Source organism: Triticum dicoccoides, chromosome 2A, assembly GCF_002162155.2.
Source record: "Triticum dicoccoides isolate Atlit2015 ecotype Zavitan chromosome 2A, WEW_v2.0, whole genome shotgun sequence".
Classification (NCBI taxonomy): Eukaryota; Viridiplantae; Streptophyta; class Magnoliopsida; order Poales; family Poaceae; genus Triticum; species Triticum dicoccoides.
In genome coordinates this window covers 407,721,607-407,732,988 of record NC_041382.1, presented here as the reverse complement: position 1 = coordinate 407,732,988, position 11,382 = coordinate 407,721,607, and the positions used below count along the sequence as shown (strand labels likewise).

Below are 11,382 nucleotides of genomic sequence, written 5' to 3'. Positions count from 1 at the left end.
TTATGCATTTTGATGTACCGAAGGTTGTTCGGAGTCCCGGATGTGATCACAGATATGACGAGGAGTCTCGAAATGGTCGAGACATAAAGATTGATATATTGGAAGCCTATGTTTGGATATCGGAAGTGTTCCGGGTGAAATCGGGATTTTACCGGAGTACCGGAGGTTACCGGAACCCCCCGGGAGGTATATGGGCCTTAGTGGGCCTTAGTGGAAGAGAGGAGAGGTGGTCAGAGATGGGCCGCGTGCCTCTCCCCCCCTTGGTCCGAATTGGACAAGGAGAGGGGGCCGGCCCCCCTTCCTCCTCTCTCTCCTCTTCCCCCCTCCACGAATCCTATTCCAACTAGGAAAAGGGGAGAGTCCTACTCCCAGAAGGAGTAGGACTCCTCCTGGCGCGGCACACCTTGGCCGGCCGGCCCCCCTCCCTTGAACCTTTATATACGGAGGCAGGGGCACCCCTAGAGACACAAGTTGATCCACGTGATCATATTCTTAGCCGTTTGCGGTGCCCCCTTCCACCATAGTCCTCGATAATATTGTAGCAGTGCTTAGGCGAAGCCCTGCATCAGTAGTACATCAAGATCGTCACCACGCCGTCGTGCTGACGGAACTCTTCCCCGACACTTTGCTGGATCGGAGTCCGGGGATCATCATCGAGCTGAACGTGTGCTAGAACTCGGAGGTGCCGTAGTTTCGGTGCTTGATCGGTCGGGCCGTCGAGACGTACGACTACATCAACCAAACGCTTCCGTTGTCGATCTACAAGGGTACGTAGATCATACTCTCCCCTCTCGTTGCTATGCATCACCATGATCTTGCGTGAGCGTAGGAATTTTTTTGAAATTACTACGAAACCCAACAGTGGTATCAGAGCCTAGGTTTTATATGTTGATGTTATATGCACGAGTAGAACACAAGTGAGTTGTGGGCGATATAAGTCATACTGCTTACCAGCATGTCATACTTTGGTTCGCCGGTATTGTTGGACGAAGCGGCCCGGACCGACATTACGCGTACGCTTACGCGAGACCGGTTCTCCCGACGTGCTTTGCACATAGGTGGCTTGCGGGTGACAGTTTCTCCAACTTTAGTTGAACCGAGTGTGGCTACGCCCGGTCCTTGCGAAGGTTAAAACAACACCAACTTGACAAACTATCATTGTGGGTTTGATGCGTAGGTAAGATTGGTTCTTGCTTAAGCCCATAGCAGGCACGTAAAACATGCAACAACAAAGTAGAGGACGTCTAACTTGTTTTTGCAGGGCATTTTGGCAGACAGTTTTAACAAACTCTATTCCAACGCTGCAATCTTATGTTGACGATGTTCTGAGTTTTTTACCCTCAAGCTCTCCTTCTAAAGATGAACCTCAATATCAACCTTCTACAATTACAGCTCTTTCAGGAGTGCACTTGGGTAATGTTGTATCTAATGTTGATTCAACTCGTTCCCTGGTACCCATTAGTGCAATGCAGAAACATCCGCACTTGGACTCATTCATGTATTCAACTAATTTCTTGGATTTTCGTGGCCCTCATTCATATCCTCCAAGCTTTAATTCAGAAAATACTCAAGATCTAATTGATTCAATTATTCTAAAATTCTCTGAATGCGTGCTTATTGATGAGCAAATAAATTTCGCTTCTCCAATATCTATTGGATCTCCAAGTTCCACAAATTTAGCGCTTCTAGAAGTTTTCAGCAGAGATGAAATTAATGAAAACTTTACCTATACAGTCATTTCTCCTAAAGAAGGTAATACAAACTTTTTATACAATAAAGCTTTTGTTTTGTCCACTTTTTCTTTATTTTGCAGTCCATACACAATTTTCTTCATATTTAAACTACTTACAATATCTCCAGTTCTTTCTTATTATTAGTCAATAACTTTTCATTTTTCTGTGTTTATTCGTTTTATAAATACCAGTTATCCTGGATTCGCTTAGAAACAAACCAACATGGGAAGACTTGAATTCAACAGAAAATCGTAATTTGAGACAAGAGAAATTTAGCTCTACTCACTGGAAATTTATCTCATCTGATTCATCTGCCACAGGTACTTTCAATTTATTTTTCTTCTTCCATAATTTTGATTTTCTCTTCCATTTTATATTTTAATGTTCATACTAACATAAAAAAATTTCATCTTGTCTTAATGCCAGGAGACTCTTTGTACTGTGCACCACAGCGAGTCGAACTAGAAGAATTACAAGACAAGTCAATTCTCATTGATTCACATCCGTACCACCAAACACTTGAAAAAAATGTGAAACCAATCTTCCATCTAGTCAAGTGTCTCAACCAGCAACTCCACCTAATTCTTTCCCAGCAAACTACACTGAAGATGACATACCAAGTTTCAATGCAATAACCGATGCACTACAAGATACAGTCCCACCCTGTATGACTTCTTATCAAATAAGCTCCTACTCTCATCTGGGTTCTTCGTCCAAACTGGTCAAATCTGGGTTCTTCAATGCTAATACTCCATTCCTGTATAGCAATAGTCCACTAAGGCCTTTCAAGATTAACTCTCCGCAGCCTGAAATTTCTTTCGGAACTCCACTTAACGATCCAGCGTTGCTCAAACTCATGGAAGAATTTGAAGCTAAATCCAAAAGGAATCAGATAGAGGCAGGAAAGAAGCAGTTTCAAAACTTCTCTTCTGCAAAAATTGTTCAGCAGCCCAACTATTTGCAGTTCCAACAAGTTATCTTCTCAACACCAGTGCAAATAGAATTCTACAAGACAATGACTGCAGCTCTTCCAGTTCTGGATTCAAGGTTATTTTTATCCAAACTCCATTCCTTTTAGCTGTACAAATTAGTCATAGTTTTCATCAAACTCTACCATACAAACCATTTATTCGTTCTCACATTATTTTTTTACTAACTTCTAGTTGAAAGTTTCTAACATTAATTCCAAAACAACAGCCAAAGAATATTCCAAGTGAATGAAGTATGGGTTGACCAGAAAACCTTAACTATTTCCTTAAGACCTGGTTGCTGGATGAATCCGCACTCTTTGGATTGTTACTCAAAGATGCTCAATACTGACCAACTAATCCGCGGTAGGCAAGGCCTAATACCAAATACTGATGTTATTAGGCACATTGTGCAAAGAGAAGATATGGTATGATACATTTAATTCTTTTTCTTTCTCTGTCTTCGAATGTTTTTCTGTGGTAATATCTACTAGTTTTACCAACCAAATTTTTTTCTGCTTTTATCAGGCAATACTCATGAGGCCTATGCTTGATCATTCAGACCCAATATGCAGAGACATTTTAAGTGAAGCAAGAGTTGGCTTCAGATTGGAAATAGCAAATTTTGTTAGTACCTTTTCTTTTAAACAAAATTTCTCTTACCGAGTTCTTCAAATGGAAAATTGTGACAAGAACTAACCTACTATGAATTTTCACAGGTCCACTTGCCTTGTTCAATGATAAGCAATGGATTCTAATAACAGCAAACCTACAGAGTGGAAGATTTTTTGATATTATGAATCCTGATGGGACTGGACAAGACAGATTCACAACTATAATAAGCACTGTCTGTTACAATTTCAAGTCACTGTTTGCACTCACCTACCCTAACTGCAATGCATTCAGCATCAAAGACTTTGACTACAGATTCATTGTAGTTCCTAGGACTCATTTCAGGTTAATCAGTTTGACTTCTTACATCATTACCAGTTTTCCCTCCATTTCATCCACATCACGATAACATAAATTTTGAAGTTAAGGATTATTATGTTATTTTATCTGGATTTTTTATTCTAACATGCTAGTTAACCTGATTTCATTAATGCAGGTACGACACATGTGTTTTACTTCTTCAAATACTAAAAACATATCGTGGCATGGGAGTTCTTGGATTCTCTACTGTAAGAGTTTCTTATCTTCGAAACAACATATTCTAATTGCAATTCTTTCATCTCATAGAAGAAAAAATATTCAGATGATAATCACAACTGTGCAAGACAGGTTGATCTCCAAGCTATGCGCAAAATATTTTTGTATGAGATTATAACCTACCAAAACAGCGAGGTCCAACTACCAGTCGTGAGATCATTTCTTCAAAACCACGTAAGTTATAAACACCTCCTTGAATTTTCATACTTCTCTTAAAGCAACTTTGTTACTAAGGGAAGTATAAACCAAAAATTCAATCAATCTGTTTCTGCTTTTATTCTTCAGGGTTTCCGGTCTTTCAGATAAAAGGACTTCGCACAATCAATAGAATGAACAGCTGAAAGGTACACTCTAAAAGAAGTGTGTTTTTGAAAACTAGTACACTTTTTTCACATGATCCAGTCCATACTCAGATGTATATTTTATATTAAGAGACTAAATGTATTCTGTTTTTGAATTTTTCAGGACCACTTGAAGGTGTAAAATGGATGAGATCATATTTTCGGCGAGCTTCACATTTCAATATCGAAACAAGGGTCAACACCAGCCATTCTTAACTTGTTTCTGGCTTCCACTAGTGTAGTTGTTCTAAGTAATACACCCCCTGCCAGTATGATTTTACTTATGGAGAACTAACTGTTTTTTAATTCAGTTGTACTAATTAGAATAAAATTTCCTTTCAAACCAGTAAACTAGTGCAAGCCACTACCAAATTCTGAAATAATTCATTCAGCAACTATTCTGTGATTTTATGGAGATTTTTTATTGTTATGAAAATTCATACCATTTTTTGGTTCACGCATTTTCTCCCATCGAACATAATCTTATAGAAATTTCCAGTTCAAAGTATATTGACGAAATAGTAGAAGGAACCCATGAACTAGCGCTGAAACAGTCCAAACAGAACAAAAAGTGAACTAGCGCTGAAACAGTGCAAACGCGCTAGAATTTGGGCCGAACAAAGAATCAGCCCAACATTCTACTTCTGCAGGCGCCAGTTATGCTAATCGGCGCAAAAGGCGCCGACTAGGAGCACCCGTCGTTTCGTTCGGACAACTTCCACAACTCCCACGACCCTGTGTCACGACTGATGACCGATGCCGGAGGGAGGATCCATGGGGACCGCGCCTAGGTTCAGGGCGGGTCTGCCTCACATGGGGTCGAGGCGCCCGACGAGGTTGTCTTCTGGCGATTCCACGATGTCGTGCCCGAGCCAGCGGATCAGCCGCTGTCAATTTGACTCTGTTGATTCCGTAATTGAATCACGATTACAAGAGGCCATTAATGGCCATGGATGTGAGAGGCCGACGGATAATTGCAGGTCAGTTACATTGTCAATTCACGCTCGTCCTTTACTCCCGCGTCCATATAATCTCCACTATCTATCTTCTCCTTGCCCATTCCGCTCCTCAGTTCCGCAACAACTATGGTTGACGCTCAGGTTGCTGATTCGTCTTCCTTCTTTAGCGAATGGTCTCTCCTTCCTACTTCCATCCTACCCCCAATTCTGCATCGAGTTAAAGATTTTTATTTATTTATTTATGATGTTCTTTGTGCTTTCAAATAAACGCAGGTTCTCTGATCTCGATCGATTGGATCTCGGTTTCACGGTTGGCTGATTCTGCTGCATTGAAAGGCGAGGCACTGCTTTCACCATAATGATTTCTTGCATGAGAATAATACATGCTTAAATGCAGCATCTTCCAATTGTTCAAAGTGCTAATAGTTACAACCTGAGATTACTTGCTCGGGTCCTTCTTTCACAAAGTACAGAGATGACTTCAGAGTAACCATGTTCTTTTTAGCTTTTCTATTCTACATAAACAACTTGAGGACGGTATGGATCAGGGTCTTCTGTTTGAAGGTATTTTCCTTCACATGTTTCAATTTTGAAGCCCTATTTGGGCATGCCTCACTTTCTGGGAATGCAATGGTAAAGTTATGGTATTTTTCTAAGTGTAGTTATAGTGTGAGATTATTTGTTTGGGTTCCAAAATCTTGCACGAAGTGTAGAGTTGGCTTAGATTAACCATGTTCTTTTGAGCTTTTCTATTCTAAATAAACGACATGAGGACGGTGAGGATCAATTCATATTTGTCCTGCTTTTGAAGTCCCTCTGTATTGGGGAATGCCTTGCTTTCTAGGAATGCAAAGGTGAAGGTACGATACTTTTTCTTAATTCTTATTTGGTGACTGTATTTTGATTGCTTGTAGCGAGTGATTTTCAATATTTAATTACTTATCAGAACTGAAGTATAAGCCCAGCGTTACTGAAAAAGGGTTCCCCCCTGCTCTGTATTCCAAAGCAACCAACACCGAGTACAGGTAACGCTGTGGCGAGCAGCACAACACACCAAGAGAAAAAGAAGAAGAAACAAATGCCAATGACGGCAGCTTGGCATAGCGCGGATGACCCGCCACCGCGGTGCCCACCGGAAACAAAACACCACATACCGAGGCTCCGATCCGCCGCATACCAAGCACCTCCAAGAAGGGATGCGACGCCGACGACGCTGCTGTCCAGACGAGTCCTCAGGTTTCCCCGGGCAGGCAGAGCGAGGTGGGGTGGATACCACCGACACCCTCCAGGGAGGAATGGTGGCACTCGCAGGTGTCACCGTGTCGGGGCCGAAGCCGGCAGGGATTTCTCCCGCATTCCAGCCCCAACCGCCCAACCGAACTGAACCGACCGCCCAACCATCGCCCATCACCATGCGCCAACGCAGTAGCGCCGCCACCCACGCCTCCTCACTACGAACACCACCACGAGGCCAAGAGGACCGGAGAGAAGCTCATCACGACGGGAGCAACAACATCGACCCCGAGTGGGAGGGAACCACCTCCACCGCCGTCGTGCGGGAGGCCCGTGCCTCCGGCACCGTCGTGGTAGCCGTTCGGACGCGGCAGCGGGGCATGCCGGGCCACCCCTGGCCCAGCCAGGCCCGAAGAGGGCCCGTTAAGCTCCGTCGGCCGCGATGCAGCAGACCAGTGTCGTCGCCGCCGGCACCCAGCCACGCATCGCATCTCCGCCGCATCCCAGAAGCCACATCGGATCCATCCCCGCCGCCAGCCCGCCCTGGCCCAGATGGGGCCTGCAGGGCCCAGATCTGGGCCGAGCGGACGACGCTAGATCCCGCTGCCGCCCAGTAGCTCGCCTGCATGCGCCACGGAGCCCCGCCGCCACGCCAGACCACCGCCGCCTAGATGCACCCCCCGAAGCCGCTCCGCCCGCGCCGGAGAGCGACCGGGAGGGAAAGGGCCAGGAGGCCGCCGCCACCAGCAGCCCCAGGGCCAAGCCGTCCGCGGGCGCCGGCGACGGCGGCGAGAAGGAAGAAGGAAGGGGGGAGCCTGGAGGGAGGAGGCCCGATGCGCGGCCGGTCGCCCGTGGGGGAATGGAAAAGCTATAGAGCAAAGCACCTATTAATGGTATTTATGTTGGCAAATGCTATAGAACAAAGTCTCGGCAGCATGCATATAATACGTAGCCAGGATAGTCATTTGTCTTACCTAGCTACCTCTCCCTTATTTTTTTAACATTTATCGGGCCTTGGATATTCTAAATGTGTCATGTATATTCTTTTTCATTCTTCAATAAACTGTGAAGTGGAATCCGTAATTGAATTCTTCTTGTACCCACATGTATGTGTTAGGATCTTCCATCTATACTCTCCTTTATCATATTTGTTTCATGTTAGATGGCCATGGAAAGGGTTATCAATTCACTTATCGAGAAAGAATCTAATTCAATTTGAGGCAATGATTTCAGTTTGAGTGATTTGTTGTCTGTGAGTATAATGTTCCAACACCCACATCTTCCAATTGTTGAGAGTGTTAATGGTCAAATTGTGAGATTATTTTCGTATGGAAGCACTAAATAGGCAGTTGTTCATGCACTAAGTTTCTACATTATTTGTGTCCCTCACTTCATGACCTGCTCCAGTATTGTTTGACAAAGTGCAGAGTGCGCTAAGTAGCCATGTTATTTTTGTTAATCCAATTACAGTGCTATATACGTCAAGCTCTCAAATTCATATATGGCACACTAGAAAAATGCAAAAGGTAGCTATTATGTCTGTTACTTAGTAACCTCTACTTTCATTTCTGATCTATCAAGGCACATTTAATAGCATAAAAATCTATATATTTCATTCAACAATCTTGACTCGTGATCATGCAAGTGTCGTTCAGCAAAAGACTGCAGTTAATATATTGATCTAAAAAGGAGATGACGTTGACCAAAAGTTAAAGATTCAGACAAAAAGACGTGCTTTATAGTGATGAAATTTAGGAGATTTATTGTCTTGTTTCTTGAATGAGACGGAATTTATAAGCCAAATATTTTAATGCTATTACGTGAAAATATGAAGTCATCATGTTTTAGTTTTCATCCCTTTTAAGTTGTTCCTATATGTTGGAATATGTTTTCTAACCAGCGTAATTCCGGTTGACTGAAGACACCAAACCTTTTTTTTGCAGGTAGACCACTTGTATTAAGCAATCACAACAGTATACAATCATCAGGATTCAACTCAATGACACCTGGGGGATCAGAGCACAATCAACTTATATTTCTACTTTCTAAGCAAGCAGAGTTTGCCAGAAAGTTGCTAACTTTATTTTGGGAGCGCCTAACATGAGTAATACTAATTATACGAAGACTCAAGAGGTGCTTTATTTCTTTCACCAAAAAGGAATACACCGATCTATCCATGTCGCTGGTTTGAATCATATTTGTAACTTAAGAGAGACCACTTCAATCAGCACGGGAAGGTCACTCCTCTGAAGGCCAATGATAAGCCCTGCCTACAAGCACATAAGTCTGATTCTAAATCATCCTGGTAGGAGAAAAGTTCTATGCAAGAAGGAAAAAAATAGGTCCGGTGTCATCTCATAACACAATGCCAGCTCCAACTCTTCCATGTGAAGATAGCGATCCATCAGAATTAATTTTCACCCAACCCGAAGGGGGGTAGATCAACAACCAGCCTAACTCTATAAAAAGTAGGATATGTTATGATTGTCTGACAGTTGTGTTGTATATTGGGATTAATTGAATGTGCTTTGCTTTATGCTATTAACTAGGATGTAAGTCATACCATGTGGCAACCTGCTAAGAGCAAGGCATTTTAATTCCAACTGTTCATTTATACGGTTTAAATATGTCTACCTTTTGTTTTCGAGATGGGCTTGAGCAAGATGGGCACCTCATGCATATCACCCATGAAATATTGGGTAACTATACAAACATGATTTGCAGAAAGTTTATACACATTTAACTTAAATGTTTCATGTAAGAAAATTCCTACCATTCTATAGAAAAAATAGAAGGGCGCTGCAACGTGCGCCATCATGGTCTAGTTCATCTTAAAATTATGTTGATATCCCGGAGGGCATGGCACCTTATGAATAATGTTGTACACGAGGACGACAAAGGTTTGTGACAGTATCCAAAAACTTCCTAATCAAATACATAGTGGAAATTCACTAGGCACTAGCACCGGAGGATAGTGTTCAAGATATCTTCTGATACTCCGATAAATCGGACGATTTATCTCTTACCTGCGTCTGGCCACTAAGATAAATCGGCCGATAAATAAGCCGATATGGCGATAAATCGGCTGATATGTCGATAAACTGACCGATTTATCCCTTATCATGGGTCGACCGATAAGTTCCATTCCCATGCAGAATTCCTATGCATGTTGCAGGTCATTGATGACAATCAGTGGTTGCCACAGAAATTAGGAGCCTGGAAGCTAAGGGTATGTTTGGATGACAGCTGAGTGTTGCCATACCAATATTTTAGCGTCGACCACCAGCCTAGGAGGGCCTTTGGATTGGTGCCAGCGTTTTCTTACCCTTCCAATGTTTTGGTCACTAGTACACCTCCTCTTTACTTTTTGTGCCCATGCTTTGGCTTGGCAGGGGCGACAGAATTCTACGGCAAAAAAATGGCACGCCCTCAATTTGGCATCCACAACTATTAGAGAAATAGTTAAGATAAATCTAATCATAGCATTAAGCAATTGGATACAAAACAGCCCCTTACGGAATAATTCACTAACTAGGGTTTAGGTTTCTATCACTCCCGCAACCCATCATCTACAAACTAATTTCACAAGCTTTCTCCTAGGCCCAAAGATGATGAAGTATTATGTAGTCGACGTTCACACCACTAGAGGAAGAACAACACAACATAATATCAAAACATTGAATAAGAATCAACTTCACATGATTACTATTATAACAAGACTTATCTCATGTCCTCAAGAACTAATGAAACTACTCACAACTCATCATATGGATCATGATCAGTGGGTATAAACATATGATTAACAATAAGAACACAACAATTTTTCACTAATTAAACCAACTAACCTCAACTACAAGATATAATCAACACTACAGGCACTCCCGGGGTACCAATCCGAGGTTAGATACAAAGATTAAGCACAAGAGAAGAATTATGGTTTGGAGATGAGATGGTGCTAGTGAAGATAATGATGAAGATGATGATCCCCACGTTGAACGGAGTGTTAATGATGATGAAGACTTTCTCTTGTGTTGCATTTTCAGGTCAGATTTCCAACTGTTGGTAATTCCCATCTCTTTTTATATCTTGCATTTTAAAAGAGAAAAGACACTAGAATTGCATCATATTATGAAATATATCATTGAAATAGGGTATATTATAGTAAATATTAATGATGCAAATGAAGGAAATATGCCCCAGAGGCAATAATAAAGTTATTATTTATTTCCTTATATCATGATAAATGTTTATTATTCATGATAGAATTGTATTAACCGGAAACATGATACATGTGTGAATACATAGACAAACAGAGCGTCACTAGTATGCCTCTACTTGACTAGCTCGTTAATCAAAGATGGTTATGTTTCCTAGCCATAGACAAAGAGTTGTCATTTGATTAACGGGATCACATCATTAGGAGAATGATGTGATTGACTTGACAAATTCCGTTAGCTTAGCACTTGATCATTTAGTTTGTTGCTATTGCTTTCTTCATGACTTATACATGTTCCTATGACTATGAGATTATGCAACTCCCGTTTACGGGAGGAACACTTTGTGTGCTACCAAACGTCACAACGTAACTAGGTGATATAAAGGTGCTTTACAGGTGTCTCCAAAGGTACTTGTTGGGTTGACGTATTTCGAGATTAGGATTTGTGATACGTCCCCAACTTATCTATAATTTTTTATTGCTCCATGCTATATTTATCTTCTGTTTTGGACATTATTGGGCTTTATTATCCACTTTTATATTATTTTTGGGACTAACCTATTAACAGGAGGCCCAGCCTAGAATTGCTGTTTTCTTTGCCTATTTTAGGGTTTCGAAGAAAAGGAATATCAAACGGAGTCCAAACGGAATGAAACCTTTGGGAACGAGATTTTTGGAACGAACAAGTTCCAGGAGACTTGGAACCTACATCAAGCAACCAAC

At 41.9% G+C, this 11,382-nt stretch overlaps 1 long non-coding RNA gene across 1 annotated transcript; it reads left to right on the top strand.

The window, feature by feature from the left end:
- The first annotated feature begins 4,984 nt into the window (after nt 1–4,984).
- On the top strand, nt 4,985–8,582 carry LOC119354720. Its single transcript, XR_005171188.1, has 3 exons — nt 4,985–5,231; nt 5,484–6,070; nt 8,387–8,582. It is a non-coding gene; the product is annotated as an uncharacterized LOC119354720 (long non-coding RNA).
- Nucleotides 8,583–11,382: the final 2,800 nt, after the last annotated feature.